Source organism: Eubalaena glacialis, chromosome 13 (genome assembly GCF_028564815.1).
Source record: "Eubalaena glacialis isolate mEubGla1 chromosome 13, mEubGla1.1.hap2.+ XY, whole genome shotgun sequence".
Lineage (NCBI taxonomy): Eukaryota > Metazoa > Chordata > Mammalia > Artiodactyla > Balaenidae > Eubalaena > Eubalaena glacialis.
The window spans coordinates 43,345,486-43,358,674 of NC_083728.1; positions in this window are offsets into that span (position 1 = coordinate 43,345,486).

Genomic DNA, 13,189 nt, shown 5'->3' on the forward strand with positions numbered 1-13,189 from the left:
AGTGTGAAGCACACCACAGAGTTGTTCACATCTACGCCCATTTGATGGGTGAGTGGTGGATTATAACCTCCCAGGAATCTCCCGGTATATGGGGTCCACTGGCTCAGGGCAGTCTCAGGAGAAGGGGCAGCTGTGAACTATTAGCAGGAGCAATCACAGCATCTAGAACAGTGCCTGGCATATAACAAGTATGTGCTTAATAATGATTTGTTAAATGAGTCAATAAAAAATCCTTTTGAGTAGAAAATTATGTTTAAAATTGTTCAATTATTCAAAAGTTCCTGGAAAAAAATGAATGAAGAATGAATTGCTGTGATGCCAATGAAAGTTAAATGAATTTGGATTCAATATCCACCTCCATTATCCATATTCATTCTTCTAATTGCCCAGGGCAAAATGAAGACCAAGATCTAAATCTTATTATTGTCTATCATCACCCTTGTCTGCTGTCTTGGTTTTGCGTCATGGCTGGATCTCTTCTAAATGTGATTCAAACAAAGATGCAATTGACAGGAACTAGAACACAAATTCATATGGCCCCATTATATTATTCTATTGGATTCTTTCTGTATCATAGATGCACAAGGACAATTTCAAAGGGAATTCGAGAAAAAAATTCACAGTTTAACACAATATGAATTTATTATTTGTGCTTTATTTACTAAATGATCTTCCTAAATTGTCTCAAGGGCACTCTAAAATCATTAAAATATTGAGCATAGCAAGATAAAAAGCAGTAAGTTTTCTTTCCAAACTGTTTTATAAAAAGTCTTCCTTCACCGTTTTGAACATGAGTTGTTTTAAGAACTTAGCACAGGAAAACAAAATTCTCAATGCAGTAATCATTTTACTGCTTGGTCATATGAAAGGAAAACAACATCATGGATCTTCCTGGCAAAGCTGGACAAGTAGAAAATATGAAAGTATGCAAAATCAATCAGACTGTGTCTCTGGAGAATTTCTCATCTCAAGTGTAGTTAACAAACTCCCAGTCCATGGTCATATCTAGATACAGCCTGTAACCCATGTATATGAGCCTGTGAATAGTGTAAAATAAACTCGAAATAAAATCTTCTTATAGTACAAGACATGGCAGTCATTAAACTAAGATACAGCAAGTGTTATGAAGCATGAAAATATGGTACTTGAATTCTATTTATTCAAAAGTCTTCACTGAGCTGAGGGTGTAACTAATTCAATTACTGATTTGAATATGTATTATATTTTAATTGTTGCAGCTGTGAAAAAAAGCATTGGCTAAGGATGCAATTAATAAAAATATCTAATCAGCTTGAAGTTAACCATTTAACTTTTTTTTTTAATGAAGATCTAATTTCTAGAACAATTGTGCCTATATTTTTTGGAGGTACATACCTATACTCTGGTCTATCTAGTGCACAAATCACTTTAGAATCGTACTAGTTTACTTCAACTGCTTATCTAGGGAATGTTAAATAGGAGAGAAAGGTTTGGGTTTTTCCCATAATTGAAATAAAGGTACAATGAACAGTAACTTCCTGATGTTTTGTCTAATCAACATAACAGCGTAGATTTACTCTGCCTATATATGGAACTGTAGAAGAAAGTTGAGAAAGAATAACTATTAATAAATATAGGTCATACAATAATTATATGTTGCAGACCAGCTATAATTTCTGGATGGATATTCAGACTATATTTACATTGCATAGAAGGATAGACATCAAGAGTTATTTGATAAATGTGTCAAATATTGATGAAATTTGAGTATCAAAAGGATGCTGTCAGGATGTTGTGTCAGCATGTTTTTGTCATTTCAAAATGGCTTAAAAATACAGGAAATTATTTTCTCACTTAGTTTGAAGTCAGAAGTAGGGCAGGTCCAAGTTAGTTCAAGTTTATTAAAGCTCCAAGTTCTTGGAATTTGCTCAGCTAGTCTTAGCTGGTTGGCTTTTGTCCTGAAGCTTGCTCAGGACAAAAGCTTGTGGCCAGAATATGGTTGCAGCATCTCCTAACAATGAAGCCTGAACACAAGGTGTAAACCAAACCACTACACATGGTAACCCTTTCCATAACCAATCATATTCTTGGCAAAGCCCTCATTCTTGCTTGGTGATGGATAAATTAAATGTTTTCTTATTCAATAATCTAGTCTAATCTGGGATTTTCTACCTAATCCTGTTATGATAGCAGTCACAAGTAGTCAGAAATCCAAGTATTATCAGTATTAGCACATTGTCCATCACTGGGGTGTGCTGGTGGGAAGAAGAGAGGAAAGGGAGGAAAGAAAAGCTGCTTGGATAAGTGATGGTGACTGATGGTTCCCTGGTGGAAAAAGCTGTCTTCCATTGGGATCATCAGCTGCTGGGCAGGTCGGGAGAATTTGACTTTTTAATAATTATTGATGAGATGGTTTCAACATAACTGGTGGACATATTTTTCTAGACACACCCCTACCTTTTAGCCATATCTCAGTTGTGTTTCTCTTCAGAGCCCACAATTTATGCACACTCCCTTTAGGAGGTGTGTCCCACTGTTCCATTGCTCTACCGCCAGGCTGGCTCACAACTGTCCCTCAGCTAACCTCAGAGATCTCTCCTTTGGAAATAGAGAAACTTGTGGGGTCTTACTTGTTGTCCTCTGAGAGCTTAGGGAATGAAGAGAGAGTGGGTGATTTTGCTTACCTTTTTATCCCACCATGTCCTGCTGGCTCAGATCCGTCAAGGATCCTCTTGCCTTTAGAAATGTCCAGATGAGAAGCAGGTATCATTCATATGGTTCGGCATACATGCAAACTTCAGAAGTTTTATGTTCAGGCCTCTGTCCACCCTATCTGACCTGCTTGGATGTAGGAAATGTTCAGGCACCAAACTCTGATTTGCCCAAACTCTGCCACCTTTAGTATATTTCTCTCTCCACTCTCTCTTGTTTATACCTCCTGTGGCCTTGTTGGGGGTGGGATAGGAACACATCAAGCATGTTATGGCAAAGTCTCCATTAAGCCTGGCCATTGGTCACCTAGGCTGGGGGATGATCTTGACAGAAGAAAAAGCCTGATATCTGCTGCCAGGGCTTCAGGCATCTGAAGTTTTAACTGGAGCTGAAGGATTCACTTTCTAGATGACTTACTCACAAGGCTGTTGGCTGGAGGCCTCAGGTCTTTGCCACATGGGCCTCGCCCCGGGACTGCCCGAGTGTCCTTGTAACATAGCAGCTGGCTCGCTCTAGAGTGAACATTCTGAAGAGGAGAGATTCAGAAACCACAATGTCTTTTATGACCTTATCTGAGATGTCACACACTGTCACAGTCACTTTATTCTAGTCATTAGAAGTAAGACCAAATCCTGGATCCATGAAAGAGGAAGGGAAGTAAGTTCCACTTTTTTGAAGGGAGGGTCAAAGAATGTGTGGACACTTTAAACCACCACAATGTTATTATTCTTTTCACTGAGGCACAAAAAAGAAATTAAACTTGACCACGCTCACACGGTAAAGGTTCTGACCCCATTGTGTGTGTGTGTGGTGGGGCGTTGATTTTCCCACACCACCAAGCAATTCTCAGAATCCAGCTGGGTGTCCTACAATTCAACTCAATTCTGACACTATCTACTCAAGTTAGCATCAGGGTAGAGGGCTCATTCCCACAAGATTGCCCTCCACTTCAGATGCCAATAGCAAGTCCAGTTTGTCACCTGGCCTTCTAACCAACCTGCTATACATTGGAGGGTCCCATAATCCCTTCCTTGGGTTTGATTAATTAGCTAGAATGGCTCAAAAGACTCAGAAAACCTGTCTGCTCTAGATTACTGGTTTATTACAAATGATATTAAAGGATATTTATCAATAGCCAGATGAAGAAATACATAGGGTTAAGTCCCGAGGTCCTGAGAAAGGAGTTTTTGTTTTGGTGGAGTCTGGGGCCCTGCACAATGGCACATGGAAATTTTCTGGTTCAACTTGGAAGCTCTCTAAATCCCATCTTTTGGGGGTTTTATGGAGGCTTTATTACATAGTCATAATTGATTAACTAATTGGCCATTGGTGATTAATTCACCCTCCAGCCTCTCTTCCCTCCCTGGAGGTAGGGGGTTGGGACTAGAAGTTCCAACCTGCTAATCACAAGGTTGGTTCTCCTGGAAACCAGCCCCCATCCTTAGGTGGGGTCCAAAAGTCACCTCATAAATATAACAAAAGACATCTTTGTTGCTCTCATCTCTTAGGAATTCCAAGAGTTTCAGGAGCTCTGTGCCAGAAATGGGGATGAAGACCAAAGATATTTCTTACTATAAATCACAATATCACACATGGTTAGCAGAGCCAGGGGAGCTGAGACACAAGCCCAGATAATCTGACTCCAGTGCCCAAACTCATAACCACAACATGAAACTGGCCTTTCCATGAAAAAAAGATTGATTTCTTAGGATTGTGTTATATGCATTGACATAGAAGATTCATACTTCCAGTATAGTATAATAATTGCCTGGAATTAGAAATTCTAAATTATCTTGGCCAAACACAAGAGTTGCCATTGGGCTTGGAGGGATGTAAGATCCCTCCAAGAAGGTTGGAGAGATATAAGATCATGCCCAAGATGTCATCTAGGGGTGGAAAAGTAGAATGGGGAAGTGAAAGTGTTATTTTTAGATTGGAGGAAACATTGGGAGAACAGAGCATCTGGAGATAGGTGGAGAAAAGTTATTTTTATAAAATAAAAAAATAGATTATTAGTGCCTGAAAATGGAAGGTGATTATTCATGGGATATAAAAGTTCATCAGATTTCCCAAGTTAGCAAGGAGGAATTTGAGCAAACCAGAAAAATAAAGAAAAAAGAGGTCATAGCAGAATAAACTAAATAAATTGATAATGAAAGTTTAAAAATAAGAGATTGAGGTATAGCAAACAAAAAGAAATGATTATTGGACCAGGAGGAAAGAAAGGTTATGGACACTACCTAAGAAAAGGAGAGACATTATTTAACAATAAAAGGCAAAAGTTAGGAATCAGATATGTCATAAATTTATATGCACAAACAGTATGGCAGCTAAATACATAAAGCAAAAATTACTAGAAATATAAGACAAATGATAAAAATACACTTATGCAAGAAATTGAATATATTATAAAAATTAGACTGATACAGTGAATTTAAAAATAACCAAATTCGTGGTGTAGGGGTTCAGAATGAACCTCCCCTAAAATGTGTCACTTTTGCATGAGGATTATTTTGAGCTAAAAGGAATCAAGATCCTGAGGGTTTAAGAGAAACTACTACCCCTCTTTTAACTACCTAGAAGAATTTAAGCAGGGGATTTTTCCTAGGAAAGAGTTATTACAGACACATTTTACCTAAGTGGCCCCATCTGTATGGCAGGGCAAACGTCTAATTACCAAACATCTGCCCTTCTTCTTATCATCCTGTGAAAGAAACTTCTGTCCTTAGAAGCTCCAGGCCCCTATCCCATTCCTTACCTCGGGATGGCATATAGACCATTTTATGCTTCTGTTTCTGACCCTCTGATATATGTGGGGTCTCTGACCCTCTCATGTATGCACGATTCCTGTATGTATTAAATTAAATTTGATATTCTCCTGTTAATCTATATCATGTCAATTTAATTCTTAGACCAGCTAGAAGAAATTAGAAAGGTAGAGGAAAGTTTCTTTCCCTCCAACAATAGGATTTAAATAATATAACAGTAGCCTACAAATAATGAAAATATGCTGGTGTCAAAGTAAAATGCACAACGTAAGAGTTGTGAGTTTAAGTTTTACTCAGGGTCTTACTGAGGACTATAACCTGGGAGACAGCCACTCAGTTAGTCCTGAAGAAACTGCTCAGAAGAGGCAGGGGGAAAGCCAGTTTATATATGATTTGTGACTAGGGAATACGTGCAGTCAAGCATACATCTTGGTGAAAGATTACTGCTAATCACAAAGAACAGATATCTTGAGTTAATGATTTTAGTGCTTTTCTATGTATGAGAAGATGCAAGAATCTGGGTTCATCATAATTCTTCCTGAGATATACATTGAACTACCTAAGAGGACTGTTTGTCCAAAGCAGAGTGACTCATCCTGTTTTTCATCCTGAATTCCTCCCAGAGTGCACTGTTGGTGGGCAACTGCAGTGGGTTACCACTTAACCCTTATAGAACTGAGGGATAAGTAATACCCTGTGTTCTTCTTTTTTCACCCTGGATCAAGAGAATTTATGAGGTGTTTATTTCAGATACACTGTCATTTCCTTATATGATCTTAGACTTTAAGCCAGAGAAAAGTGCAGACTCTGATATATTTAAACACATTTATCCATAAACTGCTTGTATTCTAAAGGAAGACTTGCTCAACATTCCTTCAATTCAGGGATTGTTTTCCAACTTCTACAATATAAATGAGTCATTCTAAGTTCTTAATGGAAGCATTACCAGGCCAAAGTTGAGTCCATTTGTCTGCCTCACAGCAAGGCCAATCTACTGACACGAGATTGTGGTGAAGGAAAGTACAGTGTTTATTTGCATGGTACCAAGAAAGGAGAATGGGCAGTTCATGAGCAAAAGGTCCAAACTCCCCAGTGGCTTTCAGGGAAAGTTGTTGTTGTTTTTTTTTTTTTTAATTTTATTTATTTATTTATTTATGGCTGTGTTGGGTCTTCGTTTCTGTGCGAGGGCTTTCTCTAGTTGCGGCAAGTGCGGGCCACTCTTCATCGCGGTGCGCAGGCCTCTCACTATCGCGGCCTCTCTCGTTGCGGAGCACAGGCTCCAGACGCGCAGGCTCAGCAATTGTGGCTCACGGGCCTAGTCGCTCCATGGCATGTGGGATCTTCCCAGACCAGGGCTCGAACCCGTGTCCCCTGCATTGGCAGGCAGATTCTAAACCACTGCACCACCAGGGAAGCCCCAGGGAAAGGTTTTTAAAGGCAACATTTGGGGTAAGGGTGGCAGTTCATGGATTTTCTTCTGATTGGTTGGTGGTGAGGTAACAGGGTGATGTTCAGGAATCATAATCATCAACCTTCTGGTTCCAACCAGTCTGGGATCTACGTGCTTGTGGTCAGCATGAAGTCACCATCCTCCATCTGGGTTGGGGGTGGTCTTTTCATTATGAAAAGATCCACAGTGATTCAATGAATTTTATTTCCAATTAAATGTACCATCACCCTCTAGCATGCCATACAGGTTACTAATTCATATTTCAATTATTTTCACATTTAATTTAATTAATATAGTTGCTGCTATGGCAAAACTACTCTATGGCCTGCTTTTCAGGCCAGTAAATAAGAATTTAAGCACTCTGGTAGCTAATGCAATATTATTGGATTTTAATGACAGCTTTAATAAAGATATGTGATGTAATTCAGTAGAATCACTTTTATTTATCAAGCATTTTGCAGAAAGCCTGAGACTATGTAAGAAGTGCTAAATATATAATCCTTTTGCATAGTTGTAATTTAAAGATAAAATTTTATTTAATATGAGATATAGATGGAAGCACAAGTTAGATTATTGGTAGAGTATTTAGCCCATGCATCTGTCTGTCTCCTAGTTTGTGTTAGGAATGTAGGTGTGTTACCAAACCAGGTCTGTTTGCTTGATGCACAGCAAGCCAAAGGCTGAGACATGGAGGTTTGTGACCAAGAAGGAGTTTATGCACAAGGCAGCCAAACGAGGAGACAGGAGAGCTAGTCTCAGATCGGTCTCCTCAAAGCCCAGGGGTTTGGGATATTTATGGGATAAGTAGGGTGGTCTTAGGCATAGGGAAAGGTGCTTGGAAGTAGAGAAAAAGGTGAGGTAATCGGTCTGGGTTACCTGCTTCTGTATATTCAAAATGAAGGCACTTAGCATGGTCAGAGGGTGGAGATTTCCTACCGTCTGATGTCAATAAGCCATCATCAGACACCTGTCCAGGGCCAGTTTTAGGGCTGGTGATCCTGACTTGCCCCGGCTCTCACTGGGCAAGATCCAAGTTCCAGTAAAGCAACTGGGTGGTGTGAAGCTGGGAAAGTATGCAATTAAAGAGAAAAAAAGAAAGAAAGTAACCACAGAGAGCTTAATTAAGCAAAGGGTTTTTAACAAGTTGTTCCCTTATCTGTTGTTCTGTAAGACAAGCTCAAGAATGTCTATTAGTTATCAACCTCTGTTAACTCTATGGGGCATGGGGGAGCAAAATTTGCCACCCCAAAATGTCTTTCTGTCATGCACATTATTTTGAGCTGAAAACAATCAAGGCCCAAAAGAGTCAGGGCATCTTTCTTTTGACCTCCCCCTTCATTACCTGAAGAATTTCAGTGAAGGGCCTGTTCTTGGAATAGAGCTATCACCAGGGAATATGGGCTGGGTGTAGCAAGGGAAACTCCACGAGGCCTAGAGATCAGAGTCCACTATGTGCCCACTGTCTTTGCATGGCCCAATGTTTTGGTAAACATTTGCTTACCAAATATTTGCTTTTTCATCTCCATGTGAACTGCCTTCCTCACCTGTGAAGTCCCAAGCCACTACCCCCAACATCTCTTTTGTCTTCGGCTGAAGATGGCATTTAAGGTGAGGGCTCCTGCCTTGTTGACAAGTTATTAAATTCTCCTGGGTCTCTCTCCTGTATAAATTTTACTAAATTTTGTTTGATTTTCTCCTGATGATTAGTCTCAGTCAATTTAATTCTTAGGCCAGCCAGAAGAACCCAGAAGGGTGGAGGAAAATCTCTTCCTCCCCGACAGTAAAAACTCCATAAACTTTTCTGTCGTGTCTCCATTAGCTTTATTTTAAGCAATAGGAATATTAATGCCCTTTCCTCCCATTTTTTTCTTTATGTTGCCCAAGTTCTGACAACTCTACTGCCAAATGGCTAAGGGCAAAAAATAAAGTTCAAGTTAAGAACTTTTCTGTGTTTCTAAGACCTCTCGTGAAAGAGGGGAAAGGTTGTGTCTATTTACTAATCTGTGGGATTTCTAAAATTTTACCCTTGTTACACCTGCCCTCGCATTAGAGGAAGATGGTATTTATGTTGTTGCTCAGTGTAACTAGCCTCCCAAGGCTACAAAAAGGTTAAAATCAAACATGATTTTCTATTGCCAACTACTTTTCAGCTACCTACTCATAAAATCAAAGAGTTTTTATGAAACTCAGACATTACCCTTTCAGGGGAAAATTTTCCCTAAAACCATGTTAGGAGTGTGAGTCAGACTGCTTTGTTTATCTCCAAGGTCTCAATCAACTAACAAATGTTTACCAACTTCTACTCAAAGTATTTGTACCAATAGTCCTGATAAATTCAAGCATAGTTTATACATAATCAATCTATTCCCTTGGTCTTCTAGGTGTGTTTCTTCCCAAATCTACCAGATCCTCAAATAACTTTAGGAACCTTCTCCAGAGTTAAACAATGCTACCGTCAACATCAACTTTGTCTCCAGAATGAGGAAGACTATCACTGTAAAAATCCATTGATGACCTCTACTACAGAGTTTGAACTATTCATCTATAGAAGCATTCCCCAAGAATCAATCACATTTGTCCACCAGAACCAAGATGAGATCATTCTTTTGTTTTTTTTTTTTTAATGTTTGGCCACGCCTCACAGGTTGCGGGATCTTAGTTCCCTGACCAGGGATTGAACCCGCGCCCTTGGCAGTGAAAGAGTCCTAACTACTGAACTGCCAGGGAATTCCCCAGATCATTCATTGTTAAGCCTAGTTCCTTTATGGCTTGTAAGGGTAGTTTATTTTATTCTAGTTTTACAAACTGAGACCCAAGTAACCCGAGTGACTTCCTCTTCTTTGCCAAACCCCACTAGGTCAACAAGCTAAACCCAAATGTGAGGCCTTCCCTACACTGAGAAGCAGTAATTCAAGAAGTGGTGCCCTGAATCTATTAAAATAATCTGAGTTGTGTGGTGAGTACTTGAGGGTGAACAGTGTAGCTTCCCGATAATGTTACATTCAAATATCTACATGCAATCAAGCTTTTAGACTAACAATTAGTAATCAGAGCATACAAAATAAAATCAAGAAATAGATTGGCAAAAATTTTAAAGTGTGACAAAACCAAGTTTTGGCTAAGACACACTGCTAACGGGAGTCTAAATTGCTATACATACTTGGAAAACAAGTTGACTTTACCTTGACATCATAAATAACCTATGACCCAGAAATTTCACTCCTAGGTTTATACCTTAGAGAAGCTCTTGAACTTGTGAATCTAAAGACATGTACAAACATGATAATAACAGCATTGTTTTTTTATTTTATTTATTTTTGGCTGTGTTAGGTCTTTGTTGCTGCCCGTTGTGGCAAGTGGGGGCTACTCTTCATAGCAGTGTGTGTACTTCTCATTGCAGTGGCTTCTCTTGTTGTGGAGCACAGACCCTAGGCACACGGGCTTCAGTACTTGTGGCACGGGGGCTCAGTAGTTGTGGCTTGCGAGCTTAGTTGCTCTGCGGCATGTGGGATCTTCCCGGACCAGGGATCGAATCCATGAGCCTTGCATTGGGCAGGCAGATTCTTAATCACTGCGCCACCAAGGAAGTCCCAACAGCATAGTTTTTAATAACAAATACTGGAGACAGCCTAAATGCCCATCAATAGTAGAATTGATTTAAAAGGGAAATAGAATGGTGGTACAATGGAATAGTTTACAGCTGTTAAGATAAAGGAGCTATAATTAAGTATATCAACAAATACACATTTCGAAAATAAGATGTTGAAATAAAAAAAGTCATCAAAACAATAACACACAGTTCTATACCATTTTTATAAACTCTGAAAACATGCAATACTAAATACATATTATTTGGGGAAGATTTCATATAAAGCAACACATTTTTAAAAGGCAGGGGGATGATAAGTACAAAATTCACAATAGTGTTTATCTCTGAGGGCAGGAAAGGAAAGATGCAGTATAGGGAAGAAAACCCAAGCTGTAGAGGCAGACTTCTTTTTCCTTAGCCATGGTACGTTTTGTTTCTTCATACTTTCCAAGTGTTATATAGTTTACTCTTTTGTGTTCATGGAGTAGTCCTTAATCATATTTTTAAATAAAGTGTAAAATATAGGACAGATGGGGTAAGGAACTACTGCTTTTAATTAGAAGCTATTACATATTATTTTTAAAAGCCTACATATTTTATACTCACATAAACAGATAAAAGCTTTCAGAATTTGCCTCCAAAAAAGTGTGTATGTGTTTGGGGGTAGGGATGTTAGGGCACCTTTGTAGGCCCTGAAATAAAACTATCTCCATGATATATTTGGTCCCACTTGTGTATAAATCTTTTTAAGTATATGTACATCCTAGAGTAGGCAAAGAAAATTTCTGGGATCTATGAGAAAGAAAGTTTACAAGAATCTACTGCAGTTGTCTCTGACAAGTAGATTTACTTTGCATTTTATTGTATTTTCATTTAACCTTACTGTTTACTTAATTAATTAACACTATATGAGCTTTACCTTTCTGATCAAGTTATTTTTTGAATGAGGGTAGGAGGTAGGAGAAGAGGATGAAGGAAGGGAGGACTCCTGGAAACCCCAGCAATGGGCGCAGCGCCCCTGCCATCCGTTCTGGGAGTGCTGAGCCCTCCTCCAGCATCCTAGCCCGGCCGGGCCAACAGGCCGAGACCAGGCCACCTGGCCGGAGGGGCGGCGGGCGGCGGGCGGTGGGCGGAGACGGGCCTCGCCCCACCCCAGCAGCTGAGCACCTGGGCGGTTGCCCTGGCAGCGGGGCCTTGCTGGCGTGGCCAAAACTCACAATCGGCGGGTGTCGCCGGCTCCCACCCCGCCCCCTGCGCTCACCTGGCCGCTCGCTCGCCCTCGGCGGATCCGCGGCCCATGGACACACACACCCCCTTCCCTGCTGCCCCGCGCGCCTGCTCGCCTGCTCTGCCCAAGGGGACACCATTCACGTCCGGGCGCCCAAGCCGGGCTCTGGGAGCCCGAGGTCGTGGCTGGGACCCGCGCCAGGCGGCAGAGAACCAGAACCGGCCCCCTCAGGCCGAGGCGCGTTGGTGCCCGCACGTCCTCGGCTTCTGATCGCCCTGGCGACGAAGAGGTGAGCTCGGCACCGTGGTCCCGGCCACCTGGACTGTCCCTTGAAGTGACATCTTACCCACCTCCCCTTCCCGATTTTTCTGAGACTTAAAATTGAACGGAACAGTAAAGAACCCCCGACATGTAAACCTTGGCTTATGGATGAGCTGAAACCCATAGATGTTTGATTTATTCATGGCGAGCCTGTGTTGAGAGACTTGTCTAAATACTTTACAAATCTGATCTCATTTCTGCTTCACACAGCCCCATGAAGGGTGCACTCTTCTTATCTCCATTTCACAGATGAAGAGACTGAGGCATGAACTAGGTAGGTGACCTGTCCAGGTTTATCTAACTCCTTTGTATAAGTAATGATGCAGAGGAGGGAAAACAATGGGCGACAACAGATCTCCCCACTTCCAATCCTGCACTCTTTCCGCTGTACCTTTCCTCTTTCTGACCAACCACCATTGCCTCACAGGCTCCTTTGAAAATTTAATGAGCTCTATGGATCTCTCCCTACAATGGAAAAATGCATCTGAACACACACACCCTGTAGATTTTCATATAATTTCAGAGTATCCAGACTCCAAACATGAACTTCAATTCAAGGAATCCTGTTCTATTCCACTATCTTTTGAGATTGTGCACATGGATGGTTACATGGGGTATGCCAAGGTGCCCCAGGGCTACGCATGCATACTGAGATGTGTGTATATGTGGTGACCCTCCTGAGGATCAGAGAGGCTGTACAGTTTGCAAGGAACCCAGGACTAGAGGGCAGGACTTCTGTCATTTCCTCCAACAGGGTCAGTCTTGGCAGTTGGTTGTGAAGGACACTGCACAAGGTGTTGCTCTCTCCCCAGCAACTCGAAGCGTTAGCCAAGAGGAACACAAGCTGTAAAACTGACCTATGGGCTACTGAATTCATCCTTGTAGCTGAATGGGACAATGCCATATGCTGCTAGTTCTTTGTAGGGGTGGGTGCTCTCAGAGGCAACATTGAAGCCTCTGATTAGGAAGTCTGTCCTCACAAATGAGTTTGCATCAACTCAGTATAAGCAATAAGCTCTTGGGGTGCATCTTATCCTATTCTGTATATGATGTATGTATGCGGTAAGACAACCCAGCATCTAACCAGAATAAGGCTATAATAATACAACAAACCATAAACTCCAGCTAAAATAAATTTCACC